This window comes from Gasterosteus aculeatus, chromosome 13 (assembly GCF_964276395.1).
Source record: "Gasterosteus aculeatus chromosome 13, fGasAcu3.hap1.1, whole genome shotgun sequence".
NCBI classification, from domain to species: domain Eukaryota; kingdom Metazoa; phylum Chordata; class Actinopteri; order Perciformes; family Gasterosteidae; genus Gasterosteus; species Gasterosteus aculeatus.
The window spans coordinates 4,163,254-4,177,634 of NC_135701.1; the positions used below are offsets into that span (position 1 = coordinate 4,163,254).

General features: G+C 45.8%; 1 long non-coding RNA gene across 1 annotated transcript; it reads right to left on the reverse strand.

The window, feature by feature from the left end:
• Window positions 1-5,059: 5,059 nt before the first annotated feature.
• On the reverse strand, window positions 5,060-12,417 carry LOC120830295 (uncharacterized). The gene is made up of 3 exons (XR_005713893.2): window positions 10,211-12,417; window positions 6,876-9,142; window positions 5,060-6,771 (listed from the first exon to the last, which is right to left on the reverse strand). It is a non-coding gene; the product is annotated as an uncharacterized LOC120830295 (long non-coding RNA).
• Window positions 12,418-14,381: the final 1,964 nt, after the last annotated feature.

Sequence of the window (14,381 nt, forward strand, 5' to 3'; positions counted from 1 at the left end):
AAGTGCAGCAGCACCTCCTCGGCGATAGTTTTTGGAATCACTTTTTTTCCTTTCAAGTCCATCCCGAAGGACGTTTCCCACAAACTCACCGTGACAAGTATGATTCTAACAGATGTTTAATAAAGTCTGATATTCTTGGGTTGCAAACGGCAGTAAAAGCACTTGGCCCCTGGCGCTTTAAAACCCCAACGTCTTTACCACAAGTCAACATTTGAATCTTGCGTGCAGCGCCCTCGGCATCGCAGTGGCCGCCAATAGGCTTATTTTTGTTGCTAATATACTCCTTATGGTAAAGAACTACATACTGTAAATCTCCCGTAGGCACAGTCCACTTCCCTTTCATGCCTTTGTTGAAATTGGCCACGACATGAGTCCAGCAGCTTCATTACAAGAGCTGAACGCTTCTACTCTGCAATCACACCCTTTTTCTCCATTAACCGGCGAATAAAAGATCTTTTACCCACAGTTTCCATCGTTTTATGCCACACGGCCTGACATTTTTCCTCGCTTAACGCGACCTGTCCTCACGCACGAGTTTCCCAGTAACCTCGATGGTTCTGTGCAGCCTGTGACTGATCCCGACTGTTCCAGAGGTGAATTCCTCCTTTCTCAACTTGCTTTAACTCAAACTCACATCTTTTCCTTACGTGCAGCCAGCCAGATGTTTAGGCTGGAAGTTGTCCACAGAGGAGGCCTCGTGGTATGCACGGTTGTTATTTATCCAAATGTATTATTCTCTTCTCTTCTTTTTTTTTTTTTGGTCTTTCTCCTTCTCTTTGCTCTCGGGGGGGAGTTTCACTTCGGACCCGAAGTAGGCGTTGCAGAGAGGAAAAGGCTTCGGCAGCAAACCAACAATTCACCGTTGGGATGACGGAGCTGATTAAGTTGAGGTTGACAGCTGCATGAATCACCGGCTGGCCGTGCTAATAGATGGCCGTATAAAATCACTGCGGGACCACCCATGCTGCAGGGCAGAGAATAGGAGCATCAAGTCATATCTACCGCGTAGCGCTGTACAACCCCCCCACCACCACCACCACCCTCCCCCAAGGAGCTCTCTTAGCAACACAGGAAAGGCCTGTCTGGCATCCGCAGCGCACTGATTCATATTTGGCACTTTCATAAAGGTTCCAAAGCTTTTTTTCGGGGGGGGGGGGGACCTATTCTTAAACATTTTGTTCCTTAATCACCTTTTTCAGAGAAAAAAAAAAGCTATAAACATTTCAATGGCAATAATTCCTCTTTCATACAAAGATCTCAGTACGTGGTAGAATATTTTTTTTTAGTTTTTCCTCTTATAAGTGAGAAGAAAAGGCTGCACACTACTGCCGCCATTACCCACATCTTCTATTTTCCTCGCACTATTTGTCCATCTATGAATGGAGGGGTGCTTGAGCTCATTCAGCAGAGGCGCCAAGAGAGGTGTGAAGGTGGCTGTTTGCGGGGGCCTCTTCCATTGTGAGGGGGGAGATAAAACATGAGCAGAGCATGAGGGGGGCGGACCCCTGTCGCACAAAGCCGTGCATATTGCTCAATACCAAGGCCCGGGTCCCTCGGTGTAGCACAACAAAACTCTTCGGGCCGGGCGAAGGGCCCCTTCTTGCATGGAGCCTGGCCGTGCACGTGTCACATGACTGACTGATTGCGTGCTCGATTCTCAGGACTGCAATGGTGCGGCAATAAAGAAGTCCAAACTGCTAGAATGTGGTTTTTTTATAGTTTCTTCTGCTGGATGCTCCACTAGGTTCACCCGCTGGTGACAGAGCCACGTTTCGGTGGTGGTCTTGTTTTGGTTCCTTACGTTTCCAGAGCTTTATTCTGAGGAACTTAGGGTGTCGGGAGACATCCAAAGCGTTTGGAGAAAGAAATCAATTATCTGATGAAATGCTCCGCAGATTCATCACCACCAGCGACACATGATCAGGAATTAGATCGTGCAGAAATGGCAGCTTTAAAGATGGTAAATAATGCAGATACGTTAGAAACGATTAGTAGTAACTGGTCTTCTGTTTGCGCCACTTGGGAGACTGTGACTGGCATTAATTGGCAGACTAATCCACAATGATAATAGAGCTGCAGCTCGTGAAACAACGTTTTTAGGCTTTTTTTCTATCACATTCTCTAATCTTTGTGCCGTCGACAAATCCCGGCAGAGAAAATAATCAGTTTAATTTGTTATAAAAACGGCACACTTGGCCCACATTTCAGTCAAGTCATTACAGGATGTTCTTCGGGTGGTCTGGTTGTGAGAAAAGCTCAAGACCGCCGAAACCGCACCGCAGAATTGTCCCAATCAAGTGAACGACAAACCAGTCACATCTGGAATCCACTTTGCCCACAGCGACGCTGAGCGAGCGTACACTTCGACCTCTGGCTCCGATGCACTTAAGCTGCCACAGCGTGTCCTTTACTGCCGTTTAATGGCTCCAGGTCATCTCTCATAAAACCAGAGTGTGCAACAAAAAGGACTCTCGGCCCTTCGTTCGCCCCCCCCTGACGAGTGTTTATGGCGGCTACCTGCGCTTCCCTCTGACGCGCTGCCCAGGTGGGCCGGCGTGGGGGGGGAAAGTCAATAAAAGGATGTGGGTGTTTGTGACGCTGCAGGAGGATAAGCCAGGTCTGTGGTTCAGTCTGTTGGTTTGACAACAAACCAGCTGCTGTAAAAACTAAGTGCTTTGCTCGAATGATTAGTGCAAAGCTCTTTTTATGGGACGTTTGCAGTTTGGGGCAGATTTTGTGAATACTGATATCCGGTACTAAATAACCCGTAGTGGGTTCTTTGTGTCGCTGTATTAAAAAAAGGGACATTGAATAGTTTCCGTGGTAATCTTCAAATTGAAATATTAGTCTTCAGCTTGCAGAGTAGTTCAATGTTCAGTCAGAACCTTCAGGGATTCTCTGAGTGCTATTTATCTTTTCCACGTTGCGCTCTCATGCACAGGTGTTGATGTGTCACGGCACACGAGAAGCACTTTGTCGTGTGCCACGTGACAGTCGGACGGACCGATGACCACGGCTTACAGCGTGGTTACTGTGGCCGTCCTCACCGTCCGCTGTGTACCTGTGAATGGAGTTTATACACATGTTTACACAAAGTTTAGTGGCGTTTTTTTTGTTAACCTATTCCGGCTTTGTCTCACGCGTTTTATTTCCCATGGGATCCAGAAACAACACAATATTATTACTGTTACTTAATATCCTGTTTGCTGTCATTGCTAAGAGTTAGAGAGACTTAGTTGGCAAGTCGTACTTTTTCTTTTGAACCCATTGGCTTAAGTTTGGTGCAGATGCAACAAAACTGTCTGAAAAGGTGAACAAATCTGATTCGATTCAGCAATGTTTCCTCACAGGCATTAAAGGTACCGTACTCTTCAAAGCAAAATAATAGCATTTGTATTACAAGCTTTTCTCACATCGTATCTTCAGTGGAAATATTTTCTCACCGTGTTTTGGAAGCAAAGCTCTCGCTTAAACCACGTGTTTATTTTTCTAAAAGCTCATAAAAGTACACAATTTAATTTCCTGGCAGTAAGTAGTAGTTTAGCTCAGTGTCCCGCCTGCACTCATAAAGTCACCTGTACCTGAGCTCACAGACCCGTCTCTGTAGCCCCGGCGCCCACCTGCTTGTGTTTTAGTTTCCACTGTTGGCAAAATATCGAGTTGCTGCGTTTAAATGGCTCCTTTAATGGGTCCACAACACCGCCCGTTTAAAAAGAGACTCCCGACAAAGAGAGCGGCCAACAAAAGGCCCGTGTTAAATTAGGCATTTAATTCAACACTTGTTCGCGAGGGCAAAGTAATCAGAGGTGAATGGTGACAACATATCAGGAGGACAAGGAGAGGCGGGTCGTGGCAAAGGAGAAAAACTACAGAGCACAGACACGTTATTTAAGCTTCATGCAGAAAATGGAACAGTGGAAAAGGGCAGAATAAAAAGTATTAAATCTGTTCTAAACGCCAAGCTAAAGGCGATCTGTAGTATATTCCAGTGTTGTACTTGAACTACAAGCCACAACATTAAAACGAGTGCTGGTATACAAGCGGCACTAAATGCGTCCGTACCTGCTGAAACTTGTAATCTCCTGAGTGTCACAGTACAACTTTTCTCATCTTCACATAAAATAAATAGATAAAATGACACCTGGAACGCACCCGGTTCCTTAGATGACAGCCTCGCGCCGCTCGTTTTGAAAACTAAATTTGCAGTTGTTGTGGTTTTATGATTTAATTACAAATGCAAAGCTCTGGGGTAATGCTCGGGGGGGGGCTGCCTGCCCTCGTCGAGCAGAGGATAATTACAGGGAGGGGGAAACCTCGTCAGGGTCACAGGAATTCACCCTGATTTATTCGAGAGTGAAAGGATTCCTTGTAAGCCCTAAATAAATTTTAATTGCGGTAAGCTGTCGAACACAAGGACCCCCTCTAGGAAAATAATTGAAGAGGGTATTAAGGTGCCACAAGGGTCCAGCGAACTCACACAAAATACTTCAAGTTTATTTAAGGACTTTCGCTTGAATGCAAAAAACACACACGCACACCACTCGCATGGAGTCACACAATTAAACTACAGCAGCTCAGTCACACAGCCTCATGCTGACTGTTAACTAAATGGAACAAACTGATTTTTGTATTATTTGGCATAAGTGTCGTGTGGTTTTGACAAACCACAAAAATAAGTGTGAACTTGTAAGTTTGAACACAAACTGAAATCAACAATAAGTGGGAGCCTGGAATCCGCGTGCCGAGACGCCTCCGGCCCTCATGGCGCACTTGTCAAGTCTTGTTGTGGTATTTATTGGTTTGATTCTGCAGATTATCTGTATTTCATCCTCTAAACAACAAAGTGTTAGTGAAATGCCAATGTGCCGTCACTTTATTGTTCCTTCTCACTTATATGTGTTCTCTGTAACATCTGAGTAGAGCTAAAGGCTTTAAATGCGCAATTCAGCGCAGAGTCGGCGTTTGTGGCGTGTGGTAACTCCTCTCCCGTCAAATCAGTCAGTCATTCCACGCGCGCGGGCAAAGTCATGGAGCTCTTTAAAAATGATACCAAAAGAAGTTTATGTTTAGATCAAATCTTGGGTCATATTCTGCCTTTAATAAACATAAAACAATGTACATTCAAAGAAATGTCACCGTACCATTAGACCAAACTCCACTCATCAGTTTCCTACACTGTGAAGAAAGCAGGGGATGTACTTATGATACCGGTGGGTATCAAACTCCAGACCGACCGCTCAAAACATCTCGTTTCCCCGAGGAAGCACAGAAGCCAAAGACCAGTTTAAACTCTAATCTGTGAAGTCTCAGCGTTTGTTTTATGAAACGACATTTCAAAAGAATGCCAAAATATTCAGGTTCTTTTTAATAGGGTCAGTTGTGATCGACGTGCCTCCCAAGTGTGTGTCCCCTGAAGTAATGGGCCTGTAAAATGAGCTTTAAACGAGCACCAGACAGGTGTCTGTCCTCGCCCTTCCACGCTGTCCCTGCCCAGGACAGAGGGAAAGTGTCTGGGGCGGACAGGGGGAGGGATAGAGATGGATGCACAGAGGGAGGGGGGTACACGCCCTTAAAGGAAGCGTATAACTACACGTCTACTTTCTCTTTTTTGCTGTTCTCTTGCTCATTCTATTTCCTGCTGTGTCTGCTTCTAGGGACGGGATGGGGATGTCCTGTGAAGACTATGCAGCACCAGTCAAAGGTCTGGACACATTTTCTCATTCAATTCAATGAGACAGTGAACCCAAACCTTTGATTGGTGCTGTCTGTGTTTTGTGGTGATTCTTACTGCTCAGGGGTTGAATATTGCCTGAAAAAAAAATAGTATTCTTTGTCCAAGACAAACTCACCACCACTAATATAACAACTATACGTGAGTGCCGTGAGGGGCGGGGGGGGCTTAACGCCCCTTTCTTCTGCTTCGACCAGAGATCGGAGACCCCTGCACAAGTTGCAGCCTGCTGCTCGGCGCTCAGGCCCCGAGGACGGGAAAGGGGGCCGATAATTGAGGCGGAAGGAATGGAGGGAGGGAGTCATGTTCCCAAAACACGACTTCTGCTAAATATTCACACTTTTTTTCCCCGTCGCAGACATTTCGGGAACCAAGAGCGTTAGAGCGGAACCTTTTACAGACGCCAAGTACAGTCATTCAGTGGTTCCTGCTTCCTTCACAAGACAAGAGCACGACAACGCACCAGAGAAAACAAACGGCACTAAAGTGCACTGCAATAAACCGAGCAGAGTAAATGAGCACCAGTGTTTTCTGGTCGCCGATGTTGAAGTCAAGGCAGGAACAGAGGAGGATCACAGTGATTTTTACCAAAACGATTGACAGGTCATCAGTCAAACGGCCGTGTGACAACCAACTCTCCCTCTGTGTGAAAGACAAGGCGCTCAATGTAGCGAGGAGGCCTCAAATTCAAACTGCGACCTTTGCTGGTGAAGGTGGAATGATCTCGGGGGCGGACGGGCCTGCGGGCTGCGCCACCGACGGCTGAGGGGTCTGCGCCTGTCAAAGGTTGTCTTGTGGTCTTCAGCTGTGATGGATCGTTGGTTCCTCCCAACAGACGGATCTTTCTGCGGCGGCAGCAGCAGCTCCGTCCTGCGGGGTCACAACAGGAAAGCCCCTGCAGGCTCTCAGTCACTCACAGGCCGCGGCATGCGGCTGGACATTATCTGTCTCTGGATCTCTTCCTCCGCTTCCCCTCCATTGAACACCGAGTTGCACGGCACGTCCATTCCCAGCGCGTCCAAAGTCGAAACAGACCTGATCTGGAATAATTCGGAATGTTCGATGCAGTTAATGGACGTAAACTGTTGCCAAGTAAAACAAAAATGTTCAGAGACGGGTTGATAAGTTTTAGTCATTCACTCACAAAGGAATCAAAGTCTTTTACTTTGAACGCAGGTCACGCAGATGTTGGATTAACTCATCTCCCTTTTTTCTCGCAATCAAGCTCCCCTCTTGCTTCCGTCTGTGCTCGCGTGAGGCTTCCTGGTGGATGTTTGTATTTGTCAACCCTCGGCTCATTACCCGTGCAGGCAGCTGTTAGAGGGCGGCTCCTTCACTTGAGATCTTCATTGACATCGAGCATGTGCCGATAACAGCCAGGTCGCCCTCCTCCACCGATAATAGACAAAAGGTACTCGCAGGCATTTTCTGTTATTATATATATATAACAATCGTATTAGACTTTTGACTATTGCCGTAAGCGAAAATAAAATGGCTGTTTCATGCACATCACCATGGAGGGCGATTGCTCGTCGTCACACACATCACAAGAGTCGTATGATATCTAACTCAGTTGCTGCCCATTTTTTAATGCACTTTCAAATGAGCTTCCTTATTCTCCTTTTTGATGTCAGTTGCCGGTCGGGATCAGAATCATCACTCTCTCGACACTACATGCAGCACATGTTGTACAGATTGTTTCAAGCTTTTCTTATTACAAATAATTCAAATCTGGTTTCAGACATGCATTAAGAAATGTTGCCTTTTCCCATCTTTCCTTTACAAACCAAGCTAAAGAATAATTGATTACACGGCACAAGCAAGGACACATTCTTCCTCGTGTCTTGTGCTTTTTGCTGGTTGGATCGGAGGGACCTTAGGCTATCTCCTCTTTTAACAAAGGGAACTTGTTCCGTGAGAGGCACAATTAAAGAGTGGGAGGCAGGAAGATTACACACAAGCTTTATGGGCACCTCCAAAATGACTCAAGAGCCGACTATTCAACAGCTGGTAAAATGATCCATAGTCACGAAACACGCAGAGCCAATCTTCTCCCTGTAACGCGCACGCTCCTCTTCCTCCTCCTGCCGGACGTTACCGCCACGGGGGTCACGCAAAGTCAAGGGGAGATGGAAAGCGGTTCTGACGGCGGGGCCGAAGTGAACTAAGGCGTTCAGTCTGGCGGCTGTCGGAAGAGATGAAGCCACAGCGGCCTTCCAACGTCAGCAACACAGCGCACAGTAGATCAGTAATAACTTTAACACATGACGTCGCACCACTTTCCATCACGTACGCAACTTCAAAGGGGGGAAATATGGTATTTATTGATGGGCCCATAATTCAGTCCTCCTCCAACGCCGGTCAAATTTCAGTGGACGAGGCAGGGAGAATGGGAACCAGATGATATGAGGCCGGGGCCCCAAACCCGGGCTTTCAATTTAGGCCGGCAGGTTGTCGGGTCGAATCCTGATGGGGGAAGAGACCCCCCCCCTTCACCCCCCGGACCATGGGGCAGAGAGAAAAACAACCTGTCTGATGTATCCACACATCACATGAGCTCAAGAAAACCTTCCTCATGTTCTGAGTATTTTAATTGTCATACAACATTGTTTTTGTTTTTCATAACAGTTTTTTTTACTCGTGTGAATCGAAAACTAAATCATTACATTTTCTCATTTAATTTTATTAAAACAATAGTTAACAGGTAAGCTATTGCTGTTAGCTAGATATCTAAAGTTAGTTTTTTGGCTTCATACCCATAATAAAAAGTATTAACTCTGGAACTACTTTGTCTATTTGTACAATGTGTGTTTGTGGGGGTAAAGGGGAACCCTAAGTGCAATAATCTGTAACAATTAGTTAATATGTTACTAAAATATATCAATATTAACGTATTGGTTCTGACCTGGTTCTGGCTTGTTTGTTTCCAAAGGGTTAAATAATAACGGCTACTTTAACTATTTCAGCTGATTGTTTACACCATGTCCCCGTTACTGTTTCCCCTTCTAGGTTCACTTGCTCACTCGCGTTCATGTTTGAGATTGGATTCCTATCTCTGTCTCTACCACTCCAACAAGCATAACGGGTGATTATTCTTTAGCTTTGTTAAACTGATTTTAACCCCCTTCTGTGGTGCAGCACGCGCTTTCTGTCCCACCGGCTCTTTCATACAGGAAACATACAGCCTCTACACGGGACACTGTGCGAGCCGTCCGTCCCATCCTGCTCTGCTCACGCCGAAGGGATTTCCACAAAGCAAACAGTGGTTAGCTTCGCACTTAGTGTGGAGAGCCGCTGCAACCAACAAGTTCACTTCCAGAGAGAAGCTCGGTCTGTAGCTGCAGGAATGAATAGTTCGCTGGCAGAGATCCAAGCTGGATGTGGTTTCACTCTGAGCTGTAGCGTTTGCTCCTACAGGGGAGGGGATGAGAAGGGGGAAGGAGAGAGAGAGAGGGGGGGGGGGGGGCTATCAGTTACAGTGGTTGGAGCCATGCAATCTGAGATCCTCTGTGATTCCTCTGCTATGCCTGAACGCTTGACTGGTATTCATGTTCTCCTGCAACAATCACCACGCAGATGGGCCGGTTCCGCGCGCGCCGTACAAGTTACATTTGCTTCTGTGACTGTTTACATGCAGCTGTTTGCGATGTACTTTGCATTGCTGAGCCCTCTGCTTTCATACTTTTCCCACACAGAAGATGACGTGATGTCACGCCTGCATATTTACAGGGCGGTTGTGATTTTGATAGAAGAGCAGCCTCAAACATCTGCATGGAGTAGTGGCTTTCTCCTTCGTAGTTTATGTATAGGCACACTATTTTTAGTGATGCTCACCAAACATACAGTTAGAACACCATTGTTAAACACAACGTACCATGTCCACCCACTATTTGAGTGACGGACAGAGAGACCGCCATGCTCATCAACTCATTCCAAACTATATAGTGGGTGAATGTCGATCCTTGAACTGAACAAATGGAAAAAAGTTATGTTTAAAGATGATTTAATGAATGCACCTTTATATTATGTGTGTCTAACAGTGTATGATGGGCCTAACCCTTAAGACTGCTGTAATGAAACGCATCAATACAATAGTGTTTGGCCCTCAGTCTTGGTTTTTGGGGAAACAAAAGTGACACAAAGGGGGGGAGCTACAACCGATCAATAAATAAGACCCAAAAATGACAAGCTGAATCTTCATGTTCTTTTTTTATTGTAAATGGGTCATCATTTAGTAAATGAACATCCTGCTGTATTAACGAAAACCCGGAACTAGAGATCGAGACCATAAACTGTTTCATGACAATTGGCTTCTATCAGTAAACCAAATCTGGACATCAACTGGAAGACATTTTGTTTCCTTGGTATTGTTATGCAATAAAATGTGTTCACAAAACTTCACACGTTGATGTCATGCACAGTAGTTTATTTGAACTAAAATAATAACTGTTTGTATATCACAAAATATCTGGGATTTACCTCATGGTGACAATCCTTGAGCCGTGGAGCTGAATATTTTTTCCTTCAAGCACATTGCTCATTAGAGGGCAGGGGGGGGGACAAACCCCCCCTGAACACTCACCAGAACAAATGTCAGTGTCTGCTCTGTGAAACAGTCCTCTTTGTGTTTCCTCGATCCCTCGTTACACAAATCAATATGCACGCACACATTGCCGCTCAATGTGCAGCTCAGCCATCTGTCTCTCCGCAGTGGGTCCTTGTTACCTGTTGTACTCTTTCTTACCCTCCGCATTCACCAGTCGCATCCCAGTGCCAGCAGTCCCTTTCACCGTCCCGTCCAGGGAGGGGTTCTCACAGAAAGGGGGATCCAAGTGCCTCGGGGGGGACCTTACAGGGCTGCTTGTTATTACAGGTTATTCCTCTCATTCCTGTAACGATTTGATATGAAATGAAATAGATGGGATTCTTTAAATGTAAGCCACATCACTGCCAGAGCCTGTGGATTAAGAGCGATGGGAGACAGATGCTTCTCCTTAGAGCCTTGGAGCATGGGGGGGGTGGGGGGGGCGGGCTCAGGTTTACGTTGCAGCGGTCTTAGAAGTCAGTTAGCTGTCCAGACCTGGGCCATATGGAGTTGGTTAGGAGCGGAGCGCCGAGCCTCGGGCCCTTTCTGTCTCCACGCGAGGACCAGCGGTGAACGGTGCAGCGAGACATTTTCCAATTGCTGCGGGCGCCATAAGGCTTCAAAGATTACAGTCAAAGTTTCTTGGAGGCGAGAACAACAAAAGCTGGCATCCGATAATGATGAAAGGGCTCCAGAGGGAGGCGTTCCTGCCTACAAAAGCATTTCAAGTGCGACAAAACATGAATCAAAGTTCACATTTTATCTAAATTTGCTGGAAGCTCATCTGTCGTTTGTATCATGTTTAAACTGCATGTAGTCCCTTTCAAAAAGTGGCTTTGTCCAGATGTGAAATTCATGGTCCTTATGAAAAAATGTTCTTTAGGTGGCTGTTTTCCTTTTCAGTAACTCTCATAAAGATCTTTGTAAAAGAAAAAAAACCCTGTCGAAGCAGCTGTTTGTGTGAGACGGTCCTTCTAATGACCCTCAGTTAAATGTGCACCTAAAGCGTCCATTATCAATGAATAACAGGAAGGTAATGTTCCTGCTCCTAAACTACCCAACATTTTCTGACCGATGGCCCCTCAGAATAAAGGGTCAGGGCCAATTATAAGCAAGCTGCTAATAGTGTTTTATTGAGTCCAGATGTTGTTCACATTTCTTACATCATCTACAGATTTCCTGGGCACAGGCCTCGAGTTTCTGATGAAGGTGATCCTGCCAACTTTGAACTCGTTGGGGATGCCCAGCCTCCATTAAACACAGCACACAGTTAATGACCAAAAAGCATACAGGAACTAACGAGAAACATCACAGTGTTTCATTCACTGCACTCTTACACACTGTAAAAAGCAATGCGCTTTGTATTACACAAGACTTCATTAATTATTGTTTTCGTCAGTTTGCTTTGTTGAGCATTTTCTTTCCGACGTTTCAGCCCAGTTTCCACTTTAAATTGACCATTTGGTCTATTTTTATCCAATACTCACAACTATAAAAGTTGTTTAAAAAGTCTAATCATTTTTATTGTTTTGAACGGTGTGTTTTGGTTACCAGCTAACCAAGCTGGCGTAAATCTCAATCTTGCAAGATGTTTTTTAGAAGGGCTTCCACATTAAATATGGTCATCTGATTTGTATGTTATTATAAAAGATTATTAATAAAGGAAGAACCAGCCAAGCCACAGCGAGCTCCTCTCTATGCACAGGGAGGCTTGTTGGATGGGAGTACGTTTCACTCCGTCAAAACACCTTCTTCTCAGCGTAACAAGAAGAGGAATGAGAACAGGCCACAGTTTGTCTTGTTCGTGTCCAAACAAACAGTACTTTTTAAAGTTTGTATGTTTTAACATTGACAAGGCAGCACTGCTGCAGACACATTCATTCTGGGCTGCACAGTTGACACCGGATCATCATTTGGAACAAATGACATTTCACATCGAGGCACTAAGTTGTGTAATGACTCCTGGTCTGGATGTAGTCACAGAGAGATGCACTCGTGGAGCAGACTTATAAATGATCTCATTGCATTATCTACAAATCTCCAGTGGTTTAATAGAACAAAAGGCTAAAGTCAAAACCCCCATTGTGTGTTAGCAGGAGACTTGTTTCTTGCTACAGAGCCGCTTATGGGTTCTGGTTCGCCCACAAACTACATGCTCGTTAGTTTGTTTCCCCTGTTTGCTGTTCATAAATATCTCTCTTTCTTGTCTTCTCTCTCTCCCTGTTCCCTCCCTCCCTCTAAACAATTTGTTACACTAATAATTGTACATTTATAAAAATGACCCGGCCGAGCTGCATGCTGGCTACAGCTCACAACAAGAAGTAACTGTGTTGCTACATGAAAACACAGAAAAGAGCGATACAGATACCAAAACCACACCAAGAGAGGAGCTGCGTCTGTTTGGAGGGTTTTTGAAAATTCTACGTAAGTTAGGTTAGATCTAAAATGATTTATTACAAAGTCTGTCGAGCCTCTGGTGGCAACACCAGCAGCCACAACGAGCTAATCCGCTGACTAGCTAACACGCTAACGAGAAAACACGCTGGCCAGTTGCGAGCAAGTTGGCCAGCAAGCGACGAACAGCTGTTCGGGTCCTTTTCGGGGTGCGTGAATGAATGTGTTCACTACCATCAGAATCTCTGTAAATACTGTGATATGGATGTTTGGCCGCACCGCTCAGCCCTACTTCCCCCTCACACTCTCTTGGCCGGTTGTCAAACCCTCGGAGCCATTTGGACCATCACGCCCAAAGTTGGCTGGAGCTGAAATGAATTACTGACAAACAAAAAAAAAAGCGCTTAGCAACCTCTTTACGGTGGAGCAAGAAACACAGCAACAGGTTGTCTCTTGTGGTGTCTGGCTTGGTGGGTTACCTCGACTGAATTATAAGAGCTGACGCAGAATGATACAGGGAGAGAGGAATTTACATGACATCACTGCGTGTGCCAGAGGTGCCGAGTCGGCAGTAATAAGACATGATATACCGTGTGGGCGATGACACTACCGGCCTGTGATTCTGCATCATGGTGGTCATCCACGTGATTACCGTTTCTTTTCACTGCCGGCAGCATCACGGGAGTCATCATGAGCGTCTCTTTCTGACTTGGGAACGTTCATCTCAACTTCACAGGCTTCATGTGGGAAGTGGACGTGGTCACCATTGCGTCACCCATTGGTTTGTAGACTGCTCTCACACTTTTCAGGCTCGCAAGCTACTTTTCAAATAACCAAGTCGTGGCGATCTACCCCTCCCCTCCGAGGACCGGCTGACGGGCGGCCGGTAAGTAGTGGCGGTGACCAGCAACGGCGGTGGCGTAAGCGCAGAACGAGTCGATATGAAGACAACAACGAGCCTCTCATCTGTGAGAAGGAGGGAACCGTCACAAGCGTCGCGCACATACTCATTACCTCACTGGAGTCAGCCCAGGCTGCTTTGGAATTTAATTAAATTAGCAATATCATTAGTTTCCGTCATCTCCCTCGGGAGACCACACGTGTGACGTGACGTCGTTTTTTTTTTATCGATGACACGCGATCGACTGGTACTGCCTTCGACCTATTGGGCCCCCCTTCCCTAAAGCACGCCCTCACTGTATTTACATCTAAATGGACCATCATTTAATAAATGAACATGATGCTGAATTGACTTTCTATTGTATTGTATCGATCTCATGTAAATCTTTGTAAAGTTTTTTTTATCTGTACATACTTTAAAATGTTTTTTGTGTTATTGGCCGCCTCATCAACAGGCCGTGTCCCCCACCGTCTGCTGAGTGCACAGGAATGCTCCCCGTAGGAAATTGAAAACTTACTAACACAAGTCTGGGCGACGGGAAATTAAAATAAAGCAGTCAAGCGTTGGGAGTCTGGGATTCTGAACCTGACATGTCGGGCCAGATGAACGCTATGAAGAGCAGCTGGTAAACTGTCCCTGAGGCCCAACCTGCTTGAAACGGACCACGTGTGTTTCACATTTGTAGACGCGTAACTCTGAGCGATTCGTACTTTCTTTGTTCTGATCGCAGCTCTATGAAGCAGGAATCCTTCGGTTGGTATTGTGCTTCT